This window comes from Ascaphus truei, chromosome 21 (assembly GCF_040206685.1).
Source record: "Ascaphus truei isolate aAscTru1 chromosome 21, aAscTru1.hap1, whole genome shotgun sequence".
In the NCBI taxonomy this organism is placed as follows: Eukaryota; Metazoa; Chordata; class Amphibia; order Anura; family Ascaphidae; genus Ascaphus; species Ascaphus truei.
The window spans coordinates 19,683,295-19,698,437 of NC_134503.1; the positions used below are offsets into that span (position 1 = coordinate 19,683,295).

The 15,143-nt window shown below is 44.1% G+C and overlaps 1 protein-coding gene across 2 annotated transcripts in view; it reads right to left on the minus strand.

Annotated features, from left to right (window-relative positions):
• The window catches only part of TOR4A (torsin family 4 member A), a 57,336-nt gene extending 42,520 nt beyond the window's left edge, over positions 1–14,816 (minus strand). The window contains exon 1 of one of the 2 annotated variants that reach the window (XM_075579264.1): positions 14,710–14,816. The gene's annotated coding sequence lies outside the window, so the exon portion shown is untranslated. The remainder of the gene's footprint in view (positions 1–14,709) is intronic. The other variant, XM_075579266.1, reaches the window with a different exon arrangement.
• Between the last annotated feature and the right edge of the window lie 327 nt (positions 14,817–15,143).

Consider the following 15,143-nt stretch of genomic DNA (forward strand, 5'->3'; position numbering starts at 1 on the left):
ATTTTATTAACTCATCAGAACAAATAACATTAATTAAAACCAAAACAACGTCCCTCGTCTCCCAACCATAAGGGATACATTGACATTACACGCTGTACATTACTTATAGAATCCAAACGGTGCCTCCCAGCCGAGAGCATAACAATAAACCATATTAATGCAACACATGTTCCTCCACCCTAAGGGAGAGCCACTGCTGTTACCTGCGGTTGGTGCTACCTGTTAGGCTCACAGAAAGCCCTGAGTATCCACCGGTTGTAGTGGGGATAAACAGGACAGGTCCTTTCGGTGCTTCTCTCGGTGTTACAGCACTTCCCTTCCCACAGGCCTATCGCAGATAGTTGCAGCCCCCGGTGGGAAAAAAAACTCTCATCCTCTCCCTGAAGAACTACAGTACCACACGCACACTCACACTCAATTTGGAACTGCAGCTCCTTTTTGTTACCAGGGGATGAGCTTCAGGTCAGCCCGTATGGGCAGTACCCAGGCTATAAGCCACACCCCCTGTCACTCAAGGGAGCTGCTTACTACAGCAAGGGCAGCTTTAACCGTTAGGCTGCGTCCATAGACAATGCAGGCGTGTGGAGGCTGAGGGAAAGCGGGTGCTTTCCCTGGTCTTAGTACGCACGCCGTCCGGGGGCGTGTCTATGGGTGCGCCACTGACGTCACAAAGCTTGGTCGCACTCATTTGGCTAACCGCTCACGTGACCGCCCTATCGCGCGAGAAATCAGTTTGGACTGATTTCCCGCGCATCGTGCGCCCCCTCCGCTTCCGCACGCTGTATAGACGCGATCACTGCCTTTAGGCAGTCTGATCGCTCAGCGTGCGGACGTGTCCGCGCAGTCTGCCCCTCTGTGGCCACGCTGCCGCTGAGCTCGCTCATGCTTGAGAGCGGTGACGTCACCAGCTCTCCAAGCATGAGCGATCGCTGTCCTGCAATCATTTTAGAGCTGGAGCGGGGGGCGTGGCTTCTAAGGGAGGGGGGCGTGTCCTTGGCTGGATCGAGGCTGTGTGTGTGTCTCTGTCCGCCTCTGTCCTTCCATTCTCTCCCTCCCCCTTGCCACCATTCTCTCGCTCCTCCCCTTCCCTCCTCTCTCTCCCCCTTCCCTCTCTCCCCCTTCCCCTCTCTCCCCCTACTCCTCCTTTCCCCCTTCTCTCCATTCTCTACCCCCCTGCACCCCTCTCCTCCCCCTGCTCCTCTCTCCCCCTCCGCCCATTCTCTCTCTCTCCCCCTTCCCACCTCTCTCCCCACCTTCCCACCTCCCTCTCCCCCTTCCCACCTCCCTCTCCCCCTTCCATCCTCTCTCTCCCCCTTCTCCTCTCTCACCCCCTTCCCTCCTCTCTCTCCCCCCATACCACCTCTCCACCCCTTCCCTCTCTCTCTCTCCCCCTTCCTCCTCTCTCTCCTTCCCCCCTTCCCCACCTCTCCACCCCTTCCCTCCTCTCTCTCCCCCTTACCACCTCTCCACCCCCTTTCCCTTCTCTCTCCCCCCCTTCCCTCCTCTCTCTCCCCCCCTTCCTCCTCTCTCTCCCCCCTTCCCTCCTCTCTCTCCCCCCTTCCCTCCTCTCTCTCCCCCCCTTCCCTCCTCTCTCTCCCCCCTTACCACTTCTCCACCCCTTTCCCTCCTCTCTTCCCCCCCCCTTCCCTCCTCTCTCTCCCCCCCCCTTCCCTCCTCTCTCTCTCCCCTCTCTCTCCCCCCCTTCCATCTCTCTCTCCCCCCTTCCCTCCTCTCTGCCCCCTCCTCTCTCTCTCTCCCCTTCCCTCCTCTCTCCCCCCCTTCCCTCCTCTCTCTCTCCCCCCTTCCCTCCTCTCTCCCCCCCTTCCCTCCTCTCTCCCCCCTTCCCTCCTCTCCCTCCCCCTTCCTCCTCTCTCTCCCCCTTCCCTCCTCTCTCTCCCCCTTCCCTCCTCTCTCTCCCCCTTCCCTCCTCTCTCTCCCCCTTCCCTCCTCTCTCTCTCCCCCTCTTCCCTCCTTTCTCTCTCCCCCCTTCCCTCCTCTCTCTCTCCCCCCTTCCCTCCTCTCTCTCACCCCCCCTTCCCTCCTCTCTCTCACCCCCCCCTTCCCTCCTCTCTCTCACCCCCCCTTCCCTCCTCTCTCTCCCCCCCTTCCCTCCTCTCTCTCCCCCCCCCTTCCCTCCTCTCTCCCCCCCCCTTCCCTCCTCTCTCCCCCCCTTCCCTCCTCTCTCTACCTCCCCTTCCCTCCTCTCTCTCACCCCCCTCCCTCCTCTCTCTCACGCCCCCTTCCTCCTCTCTCTCACCCCCCCCTTCCCTCCTCTCTCTCACCCCCCCTTCCCTCCTCTCTCTCCCCCCCCCTTCCCTCCTCTCTCTCCCCCCCCCCTTCCCTCCTCTCTCTCCCCCCCCTTCCTCCTCTCTCCCCCCCCCTTCCCTCCTCTCTCCCCCCCCCTTCCCTCCTCTCTCTACCCCCCCTTCCCTCCTCTCTCTACCCCCCTTCCCACCTCTGCGCTCAAAAGTCAATTTGAACTGTCTCCCCAAGCACCAAACTTGGGAGAGCGTACGTGCCCACGCCGCGTGAGCGGGGATGTGAACAAAGATTACTAGAAGTAAACTCGGCGCGCCAAGGGCGCTCAGCGCTAGCGTAGACGCAGCCCAACACTGCCTGCGCTGGTACCAGGACTTACGTGTTAGGAAGAGAAATTAGTAGCCAGGGGGCTGCATGGCTACATTAACATGAATCCCTTAAGCAGAATTAACGCCCTCACTTAGAACGGTCACGCTGCAACGTTTACATGTTTTAAATAATTTGTATATGTTCCACTGTACTTGCTATACAGCTAGCATGATCTATCTATAAACAAACCTGTACAGAAAAGAGAGGGAGTGTGCTGTGAGGGGGAAGGGAGCTCACGTGATTTCTAAAATGAATGATGAGAACTAGCATACCCCCTTTTATAAACTACCCAAATAACTCAATAAACTGCCTCGTGCGGCCAGCTGACACTCTCGCTCCCACTAGCCATCCAATGGCAGCACACATACCCCCAACCAATCCCTTTCTGTCACCTGTCCCAGCCGGCCAATCACCAGCTGACAGAGCAGTACCCCTTTCGCCTGAAGGCAACATCAGCCTGGACATGCTGGCCTCTGGCTAAATGTCAAACAGCCTTCTTATGGTCCACGGTAAAACGTACCTTCCCTTTATTACCATTCCATAACTTCAATTAAGGTACAACACACTTTGTTTGACTTTTGGGCAGTAAAGGCCCCAGCATTACTTTATTAACACAGCGGTGCGCAATCTGGGGGGGCGCGAGATTTTTTTTTGGGGGGGGGGGGGGGGCGCTGGCGGTTGCAGAGGTCCCGCGCTCTTCCCCAAGGCATTTAAATTAAATGCCGGGGTACAGCGCGGGGCCTCTGCAACATCTACTTACCGGGATTCAGCCGGCTTCAGGGCGCGTGACCATGGCAACGCGGCGTCATGTGACGTCGCGGGGGTCATGTGACGTCACGGTTGCCCTGGTAACGTGACATCAAATGCCGCAGCGGCTCACGTGACGTCACAAGACCCCGCGGTGTCATTTGAAGCCCCGCGAGGTAGGGCGCCAATGAGGAGGTAAGGCAGGGGGGCGCCGCAAAAAAAGTTTGCGCGTCCCTGTATTAACTCATCAGAAAAAAACATTTTATTTAATCAAAATAATATCCCTTGTCTTGCAGCCATAAGGGATACATGAACATAACATTCTGTACTTAGGAAATCCAAACTCTGCCGCCCAGCCGAGATAACATGAAACCATTTTCAGTTAAATCCCATAAAGCAGCAGTTCAAGCTGCCGTTTCTCCCCCCCAACCCCCCCTTTAGTATGTGCAGCAATACAACCCACACAATGATAAGTAATTAGCTAAGTTGCCGATCATTCTGTTCTCCGGTGATCGATGGCTCTCCGTGCAGCAGAAGAGAACCAAAAATGCAAAGTTCTGTGGGGAAGAACATGTGACCAGGCAGTCATTAGATACACTGCTAGAGAGAGGGCAGGGCTCAAAATGGGGTGTGCCAGAGCCTGTTTCAGAAAAGGAAGGGTATGTGACTTTTGTTAATGGTTGCTATAGAAACAAAAAATGCTTGTTGCAGTATAATACATTAAAATGTTATTCAGAGGTTTTTTGTTATTCAGAGTATTTTCTCATAGTACAGAACTGATTTATTTAAAAAAAAAAAATGTCCATTGATGTGGATGTGTATTGCCCATTGAATATATACTGTAATGAATATCTCAAAGCATAGTGTTGTGCATTTAGGGTTACCATGTGTTAATAGCGGCTGTTAACTATCCTTGCTATAAGTGAAGTAAGTAATAGAATGTATTACAATATTAAAGGGGGTATTAAATCTGCGTACATCAGATAGAAATAACATGTGCATTTAGTGCATATCACACTGGTTACCACTCTGTAGCTGTAAAACAGGACGGTCTGGCACTCAGCTGTCTCTGCAGGAGCCTCTATGATGGTTCTGGGGCATGGGATCCTTCATGCACTCCTCACACAGCAGGACACTGCTCACAAGGGGATTCCTTTCAAGCAGCCTGGTAATACTGCAGATTCAGACACTTAGTGGGACCGCTCCTCAACCGGTGATATACTGCCTCCAGGGGAATTCCCTACAGTCCCCCGTCTCTCCTGTGTAGATTCGCTGCTTTTCCCAGCTGCTATGATCTTAGGGCAGTCCAGAGCTGTTGGAATTGCTCTGCAACACTTCCGCAACTGCAGGGGCTTGCACAGCGTGCCACGATGCCGCTCCGTCACGTGGTGTAGCGGAGTGACGTCACAGTTCTCGTGGCAATGGAGGAATCAATAGGGAGGAAGAAGGAGAGTCCCTTACAGTCTCTTACCGGCGCAGAAATCGCTCAGTTAGCACGGTGGCAGCCAATATAAGCTGATGGTAATACAGATCCAAAGGATGAATATAGGCAAAATTATGGCATGAATACATCCAACATGTTTCGTAGATCTAACTACTTCTTCAGGGAATAATTTGGCCATTACCCAGAGGTCTTAAATACCTCTCAGAGATGTCTCATTGGTCAAACAATTAGAGTTAGACCAATCATCTGAGCTATGGTCAATAAGGGAAGATTTATTTCTACTTTTAAAACAACAACTTTATTAACAAATAACAATCACATATATAAAAAAAACACTAGCATATAATCTAAACCTAACATGAACATAAAAACCATGCTGGAATAAAAAGAAACACATTATTAGTATATTAAAAGATTAAAATAGACATCATAAATTCCTTAAGCAATATAAAAAAAATATCTATATATCTAACTAGAAATAGCAGGTGAGCTACAGCAGGGAGAAGGAAACACTTAGCAGTGCCTTATCACTAAATCTAATGAGGACGTGGGCTGGAGGTTTTAATATAATGCCCAAATATCCACATTCTCATTGAGCCCCTTGGGGGACATGGTATCTAGCTTATGTATCCAATAAGTCTCCTTAGAGGATAATGTTTTGACTCTGTCTCCCCCTCTTCTATTAACTGGAATAAACTGAATCCCCTTGAAAGTAAGACTAGAAGGGTCTTTACCATGATGTAATGAAAAGTGTCTTGACACACTATGTTTGTCAAACCCAATTTTAATGTTTCGGACATGTTTCCTGGATACGGATTTTGAGGCTTCGTTTGGTTCTGCCTACATATTGGTATCCGCATGCACACTCCAACAGATATACAATATGCGTCGATGTACATAAAATAAAGTCATCAATATTAAAAACCTCTAGTGTATTATTAGATTTAAACGTTTGTTTTACAGGGTGTTGATACTTGCAAATACCGCATTTGCCACAGGTATAGTTGCCTCTTGGTTTGGGTTCCATCACTAGGTGCTAGTATGTTTTTAATATTTTTGGCTCTCCTATATATAAAACCGTGGTTTGGTGTCTAAATGAGATCCCAATATGGGATCTTTACACAGTATACCCCAGTGTTTACTAAAAACCTTTTCAATGTCCCTATATACAGAGTTGTAATTGGTAAATGAAGGCCACATCTACCAATCCGCCCTTATTTTGTTGGCTCTCATTATTTCTATTTTTAGATCTATTTTGAATCAGCATCTCGTTGCGATCCAGATTACGTACTCTTTTATCTCTCTATCTAAAAGCTCTTTAGGATATCCCCTCTCTCTAAATCGTAAAAATAATTTGTTAGCCTGTTTATTAAAAACCTCTACATTGCTGCAGTTGTGTCTGAGTCTGACAAATTGCCCTCCTGGTATGTTTTTGATCCATGTGCTCTTGTGACTGCTATTTGCCATCAGCAAATTGCTGGTATCCACCTCCTTAAAGAAGGTCTCGGTTTCCACAGTGCCATCCACTCGCGAAGTGAGTCTTAGATCTAAAAAATCTATCTGTGTGGCATCCAATTTATGTGTGAACTCGAGATTATAATCATTTTTATTCAAGTCAGCCACAAATGCACTGGCTGAAGCACAATCACCATCCCATACACACAGGATGTCGTCTATGTAGCGCCTCCACACAACGACATTCCTGTGGTGCGGGTTATCGGGCATGATAAACTGTGACTCCCACTTACCCACATACAGGTTTGCGAACTGGGGGCAAATCTAGTGCCCATTGCAGTTCCGCAAACCTGCAGGTAGAAAGTGGAGAGGAACAGAAAATAATTATGTTTTAAAATAAAACTAATAGACTCAAGAATAAACTCCCTATTTAGTGGATGCAGTGTATGATCATCCTCCAAAAAGGAGTTCACTGCTTCTAGCCCTTTCTGATGAGGTATGTTGGTATATAGGGCTTTTATATCACACGTAATCCATACATATGAATTCTTCCATTGAAAGTCCTTAAATAAGTTTAAAACTGCAGTAGAATCTGTTAAATAGGAGGTTAATTTTCCCACATAAGGTTGGAGAAAGAAATCCACATATTGGCTAAGGTTGGCTGTCATTGATTGTATACCTGACACGATAGGACGTCCAGGGGGATCAGCCAGAGCCTTATGTATTTTCGGTAGATGATAAAATATGGGGATCCTTGGGAATTCAGAGAATAAAAAGGCAAATTCCACTGTAGTGATAACAGAGAGGGCGAGTGCTCTGTCTAACAGAACCCTCAATTCCTTTAAAAATTCAGCTGTAGGGTCTTTGGATAATTTCACATATGATGATGTATCGTTAAGAAGTCGTGAGGCTTCTTTTTCATAGTCGCACCTATCCTGGACTACTACGCCCCCACCTTTATCTGCTTGCAGTTTTAAACTTATTTAAGGACTTTCAATGAAGAATTCATACGTATGGATTACGTGTGATATAAAAGCCCTATATACCAACATACCTCATCAGAAAGGGCTAGAAGCAGTGAACTCCTTTTTGGAGGATGATCATACACTGCATCCACTAAATAGGGAGTTTATTCTTGAGTCTATTAGTTTTATTTTAAAACATAATTATTTTCTGTTCCTCTCCACTTTCTACCTGCAGGTTTGCGGAACTGCAATGGGCACTAGATTTGCCCCCAGTTTCGCAAACCTGTATGTGGGTAAGTGGGAGTCACAGTTTATCATGCCCGATAACCCGCACCACAGGAATGTCGTTGTGTGGAGGCGCTACATAGACGACATCCTGTGTGTATGGGATGGTGATTGTGCTTCAGCCAGTGCATTTGTGGCTGACTTGAATAAAAATGATTATAATCTCGAGTTCACACATAAATTGGATGCCACACAGATAGATTTTTTAGATCTAAGACTCACTTCGCGAGTGGATGGCACTGTGGAAACCGAGACCTTCTTTAAGGAGGTGGATACCAGCAATTTGCTGATGGCAAATAGCAGTCTCAAGAGCACATGGATCAAAAACATACCAGGAGGGCAATTTGTCAGACTCAGACGCAACTGCAGCAATGTAGAGGTTTTTAATAAACAGGCTAACAAATTATTTTTACGATTTAGAGAGAGGGGATATCCTAAAGAGCTTTTAGATAGAGAGATAAAAAGAGTACGTAATCTGGATTGCAACGAGATGCTGATTCAAAATAGATCTAAAAATAGAAATAATGAGAGCCAACAAAATAAGGCGGATTGGTAGATGTGGCCTTCATTACCAATTACAACTCTGTATATAGGGACATTGAAAAGGTTTTTAGTAAACACTGGGGTATACTGTGTAAAGATCCCATATTGGATCTCATTTAGACACCAAACCACGGTTTATATATAGGAGAGCCAAAAATATTAAAACATACTAGCACCTAGTGATGGAACCAAACCAAGAGGCAACTATACCTGTGGCAAATGCAGTATTTGCAAGTATCAACACCCTGTAAAACAAACGTTTAAATCTAATAATACACTAGAGGTTTTTAATATTGATGACTTTATTTTATGTACATCGACGCATATTGTATATCTGTTGGAGTGTGCATGCGGATACCAATATGTAGGCAGAACCAAACGAAGCCTCAAAATCCGTATCCAGGAACATGTCCGAACATTAAAATTGGGTTTGACAAACATAGTGTGTCAAGACACTTTTCATTACATCATGGTAAAGACCCTTCTAGTCTTACTTTCAAGGGGATTCAGTTTATTCCAGTTAATAGAAGAGGGGAGACAGAGTCAAAACATTATCCTCTAAGGAGACTTATTGGATACATAAGCTAGATACCATGTCCCCCAAGGGGCTCAATGAGAATGTGGATATTTGGGCATTATATTAAAACCTCCAGCCCACGTCCTCATTAGATTTAGTGATAAGGCACTGCTAAGTGTTTCCTTCTCCCTGCTGTAGCTCACCTGCTATTTCTAGTTAGATATATAGATATTTTTTTTATATTGCTTAAGGAATTTATGATGTCTATTTTAATCTTTTAATATACTAATAATGTGTTTCTTTTTATTCCAGCATGGTTTTATGTTCATGTTAGGTTTAGATTATATGCTAGTGTTTTTTTATATATGTGATTGTTATTTGTTAATAAAGTTGTTGTTTTAAAAGTAGAAATAAATCTTCCCTAATACTTTGACCATAGCTCAGATGATTGGTCTAACTCTAATTGTTTGACCAATGAGACATCTCTGAGAGGTATTTAAGACCTCTGGGTAATGGCCAAATTATTCCCTGAAGAAGTAGTTAGATCTACGAAACATGTTGGATGTATTCATGCCATAATTTTGCCTATATTCATCCTTTGGATCTGTATTACCATCAGCTTATATTGGCTGCCACCGTGCTAACTGAGCGATTTCTGCGCCGGTAAGAGACTGTAAGGGACTCTCCTTCTTCCTCCCTATTGATTCCTCCATTGCCACGAGAACTGTGACGTCACTCCGCTACACCACGTGACGGAGCGGCATCGTGGCACGCTGTGCAAGCCCCTGCAGTTGCGGAAGTGTTTGCAGAGCAATTCCAACAGCTCTGGACTGCCCTAAGATCATAGCAGCTGGGAAAAGCAGCGAATCTACACAGGAGAGACGGGGGACTGTAGGGGAATTCCCCTGGAGGCAGTATATCACCGGTTGAGGAGCGGTCCCACTAAGTGTCTGAATCTGCAGTATTACCAGGCTGCTTGAAAGGAATCCCCTTGTGAGCAGTGTCCTGCTGTGTGAGGAGTGCATGAAGGATCCCATGCCCCAGAACCATCATAGAGGCTCCTGCAGAGACAGCTGAGTGCCAGACCGTCCTGTTTTACAGCTACAGAGTGGTAACCAGTGTGATATGCACTAAATGCCCATGTTATTTCTATCTGATGTACGCAGATTTAATACCCCTTTAATATTGTAATACATTCTATTACTTACTTCACTATTTGGCGTTGTGCGCTGTTTTCTTTTTGTTTCAATTTCTTAGAGTGTGTGGGGTGCTGAGCCACCCCTAATGTTTATAGCAGCAGACGCCCATATCAACCACACGGTTATGTTATAATTTAATTATCCAATCACTTATTCACTGTGGTATTGTGGTTTACTTTATTTATATATGGTTTAGTCACTGCACTGTATTCAATTATAATAAGGAGATAGATAGTAGCGCACAGTTTATTTCTGTTTTTCCCTTGCTATAAGTAATGCATTGTACACTATGTAGTGGTTCTATGATATTATTGGAATACAATTGCCCATCAGGTGGTGTTACACATTTCTTTGTCTTTCCACAAAGCTGCGTGCGCGCCTGCACTAGATAGACTGTCATAGAGAGACAGGTATTTGTCATTGACGCGTGCACTGGCTTACTATAATACAGACCTTAGATTAATCTGACATAACCCCTAAATTCTCCCGAATTTGTTTGAGTCCACCTGAACTGTGATTCAACCCCTCAAGGAACAATCTAGTAGAATTGAACTTTTAATTATGAGTGAAGGAAAAGGAGGGGAATAAAAAACAAATAAAGAGGAAAAGGGTATAGCAAAATAAATAATGGGACAGGGCATGCTGAAAGCAGAGCAAGGAAAAGCAAGCGCAGGAAGAAGTAGAAAGATGTGAGTGAGGGGGGCAGGAGGAGGTAATGAAGGAAAAGAAAAAAGGCAGGGGGATGGAAAAGAGAGGGAAAGAAAATATTGAACAAAAGGAATTAATTCAACTTAGTCGGAACACTAGATACGGCAATAGTTACGGAAGAACACTATGTGGTTAGAAACTTTTTCTGAATACAAGGAAACTTGCACGTTTCATTTGAAATATTGATGTTTATCATGATGTTACTTGTTATTTGGCTGTACGGTGTTATTAATGCCCTCCTGTGAGTTTTTCTCTCCCTTCCTCCATTCCGTGGGCAGCAGAATCCATATGGTTCTTGCAGGTGTGGCCAATTTCTTCTACACTCCAATTTACTCATAGCAAAAAAAGGGTAAATGATTAAGATCAACTCATGGACTGTAGCAGGAATACATTCTCCAACAAAACAACATAGGATTCTCTCTCATCTGAAAAGGTTGGGAACTAACATTGCCTTTTTACAACACAGGCAGAACATTGCAAACTATGACAAGGGTGGATACACTTGTGCTATTTCTCACACTTCAAAAGCAAAAAGAGAGGAGTAGCTTTCGAGCTCTCTGTACAAATCACGGATCCAGAGAGAAGGTTCATCAAATAGTCATAGATCATTTTGAACCAAAAAAATCTTTCTGGCTCCAATAGCCACTGATCATAACTTAATACTGGGAGGAGATGTTATCAAAGTTGAAAATTCCATATTACATAGATCTACCTCTTCAAATACAAGATCAAAGAGGTCTCAATACATATGATTACTGTAGGATATGGAAGACTTTCGTTTTATACACCCAATCATTTGCCGCTACCCTACTGCAGGATTTGTAAGACGTTTCTTTTTACACACCCAGCAATTTATATAGGTTTTCAGTGGATGATCTGACTCCCATCTATACTGCAATGTTTGATACCAAGGTTTGGCTACATTTTAATCTCTTTTAACCTGAAAAAACAGTGCCCTTCTGGCCTAGGTGACAAACAACTTTGCATTCTTAGGATTTTCACTATTTTGAGCCTATTTGGGCTTTTTGGACAGTGATTTCTCTGGAATTCCCCTGAGGGTACTCAAGGGCACTGTCCTGGGACCTCTTCTCTTTTTTCTTTACACACTCTCTATGTGACCATATCACATTTATTGGGTTCAAATTTCTCCTCTATGCTGATGACACCACACACATTTACTTTTCAACCCCTCACCTCACACCAGCTGTACAGATCAAAGTTTCTGAATATCTCTGTGCTATATCATCCTGGATGGCCCTCCGCCGACTCAAACTTTAACATGAGCAAAAGAACTCCTCATATCTCCTCCCAAACCTGGCCCTACTACCTCCTTCTACATTAATGTTGGAAGCACTATCACATGCACATTCAAACTGTAGCTAAAACCTATTTTTTTCCTCCCCAATATTACAAAGATACATCCCTTTCTCTGTTGCTCTGCTGCTAAAACTCTGACACAGACCCTCATTCTCTACCATCTTGTCTACTGTAACCTCCTGCTGTCCGGCCTTCCTGCCTCTCACCTGTCTCCCCTACAATCTATCCTAAAAGCTGCTGCCAGAATCACTCTACTCTTTCCTACATCTATCTTGGCATCTCCCCTGCTGAAATCCCTCTCCTGGCTTCCTATCAAATTCTGTATCACACACTCAATTATCCTCCTCATTTTTAAGGATTTACTCTCCCCCTCCTTATATCTCAGTCCTAATTTCCATCCCGACTCTTGTGTTCTGCTCAAGGATGTATTTTCTCCACCACTTTGTGTCTAAAGCCCTCTCCCATCTTAAACCTCTCACTGACTGCCCTTCCCTTCAATATCCAACTAGCACCCTCTCTATCCACTTTTTAGACCCATCTTAAAACCATCCTCTATAATGAAGCATATGAGTAGCTCCTTGGCTGATACTATACACCTCATACATAAACCATGGCCCCTAGCGATGCACTTACCAGAACACCTAACTACTGTTTCTTTACGTTCTTCCTACTTACCAATTAGATTGTAAGCTCTTCTGGGCAGAAACTCCTTTTCCTAAATGTTACTTTTATGTCTGAAGCACTTCTTCCCATTATGTGTTATTTGTATTTGTTATTTATATGATTATGTCACGTGTATTACTGCTGTGAAGCGCTATGTACATTAATGACACTATATAAATAAAGATATACATACATACATACATACATACATTACCAAAACATTTCTAGTATGTGGTGATATTTCATATAAACTAGTCTCTTTACATCCATGTTCTACTGGTCCTTCACTACTTACGCAAATACTGTGAGTGCATTACAATTGGGTATTTTATCTGTGGAGAGAGACACTTCTTCCCTCTGTCATCAGTTTTTAATACAGTAATTTATTTTTGTCATTATTTAATCCTTGTTTTCCTCCTTTTTTCGCAGATTTGACAGGCTGATAAACATCAACACCATGTTTTTGTAGCAAACACAATCAGCGATACTGTAAGGTAGTGTAATTCATGCATCTATTTCTTCTCTATTATTAATAAATAACAATCTAGGAATTATTTTACATTTGAACCTGTAAGAGAGACAGCAAGAAGAAGATGTCGGTTGAAGAAGATTGTATTATTATAAGGTTTTCATCCTTTTTTTGCAGCTATAGTAGGCTGATCAACTTCATCACCATGTTCGTATAGGAAACACATTCAGCGATAATGGATAATGAAGGTAATGTCTGTGTTCCATTCAATTGGCAATACCTGCACTGCATAATGTTCGTATGCGCAGAAACTTAATGATGCGCATAAGCTTTCCATACAGGTTCCATAGACCACGTATGCGCAGAAACTCAATGACGCTCATAAGCTTTCCATACAGGTTCCATAGACCACGCATGCGCAGAAATTCAATGAAAGGTATACGTATTCCATATAGGTACAAGCACGAGCAGTGTATCGCTAGTACGTGTTCCACACCGTAATTCATGCATCTACTGTATTTCTTCTCGATTATTAATAAATAACAATCTCGCAATTATTTTACAGGTGAAACTGTACAAGAGACACCCTGAAGAAGATGCCGATTGAATAAGATTGTATTATTCGCAGAAGATTGTATTTGTGTTAGAAGATTGAAGATTGTATTATTTCATCAAGTCTTTGTTATTGATCTCAAAACTGTATTTCACTGTACTCTAATACAAAATGTCATCCTTTAAAAATTATTTTTAGTCATCTGAAGATTTTATGGGAAGAAGTGGTGAGTTTCATTGAAATAAATGTGATATCATATCATATGAAATAAATGGGAATAAGGGATGGGTTACATCACATTTAGACACATACTAGTACCACCTATCATCACTACAGAGAACTACAGCTGCCACAAAACTCTATTTTTGCTATGAGCACAAACAAAGTTTACTGTATAATTTTTATAATAGCAAAAAGGTACAGTTCACATACATTGACATTGGAGATACCTTGACAAAAATCGTGGCAAATTATTCTTTCAGGGGATTATTCCTCTTGTAAGGTAAGACCCTAGCCAGGGGTAGTACTTGACTTGTGTCACCCATTAAAAAGGATGGAATGGAAATAGTTTGCCTCGAGACTCAAATGTATTGGGAACTTGCCGGTCGGGCAGATTCAGAGTGAGCAAAGGCTGTAGTATAGGCAACCCAAAGAAGACAATGAGTTCAGGCTTTTGTGGGGGCAACCCTATGATAATAGGACAGTGTTGCTCTTTCTCTCACAAACGTAGGTTTCCCCTATTATCTAACAGGCACTCTCGAGATAAGGGGCATGTTGCTAACTTTAAAACAACAAACAGTTTGATGACTTATAAGTTCCTACCACTAACACTTAACCACTATTTACATGATTTACAATGAAGACCCCAGTCATACCTCTGAAGAACCTGCTTCCAAAACACGAGGAGTGGCTACCCTTACATTAACAGCCTACTTTTATTAGTTCAGTCCTCAACTCAATCCAATGGATATATTTTGATAATACCAGTACAGTATATCTATATAAAGTGGGACTTTTAAGACGATTTGAGTACCTATTATTCAATCATTTCATCATCCTATTACATGGTGGGGAGGGAATAACCCGAGTGAGTCCACACAGATAAATCCTAAGGCAAACAACCCTTTAAAGAAACTAGTAGTCCTCCAAGAAGGCCCCTGCCCCCTTACCCCCCCCCCTCCCCCCCCCCCCCACACACAGATATAGCAAGGCTTACTGTTCCCGGTATCAGGGCAAGGTCCGTGATCCCACCCGTGGAAAGACTTGATTTACTGCACGTACTGAAAGTGTTACTCCATGGAGCGCATGTATGCGTGTCACTGCTCGTTGCACAGTAATTTACGCATGCATGTCAGAACACATTTGAATGATTTCCTTTTAAAATTACTTAATCACCAGTATACATCGAAAACTAACCTTGCAACCCAATCCCCCCCATATCCATTTTCTATATAACAGTAAATGAACCGCTTTTGTTCATGGTTGACATTAAAACACTCGTGTTACATATCTTGGAAACATTAATGACATTGCTGGGCTACTTGCACTAGGAGGAGTGTGCTGCCACTACCCGGTTTTGCTTTTGGACATTTCCTGCACTAACTGGACACACAGCAGAGAAAAGGACATTCAGCGCTCGTGCTGCAGATG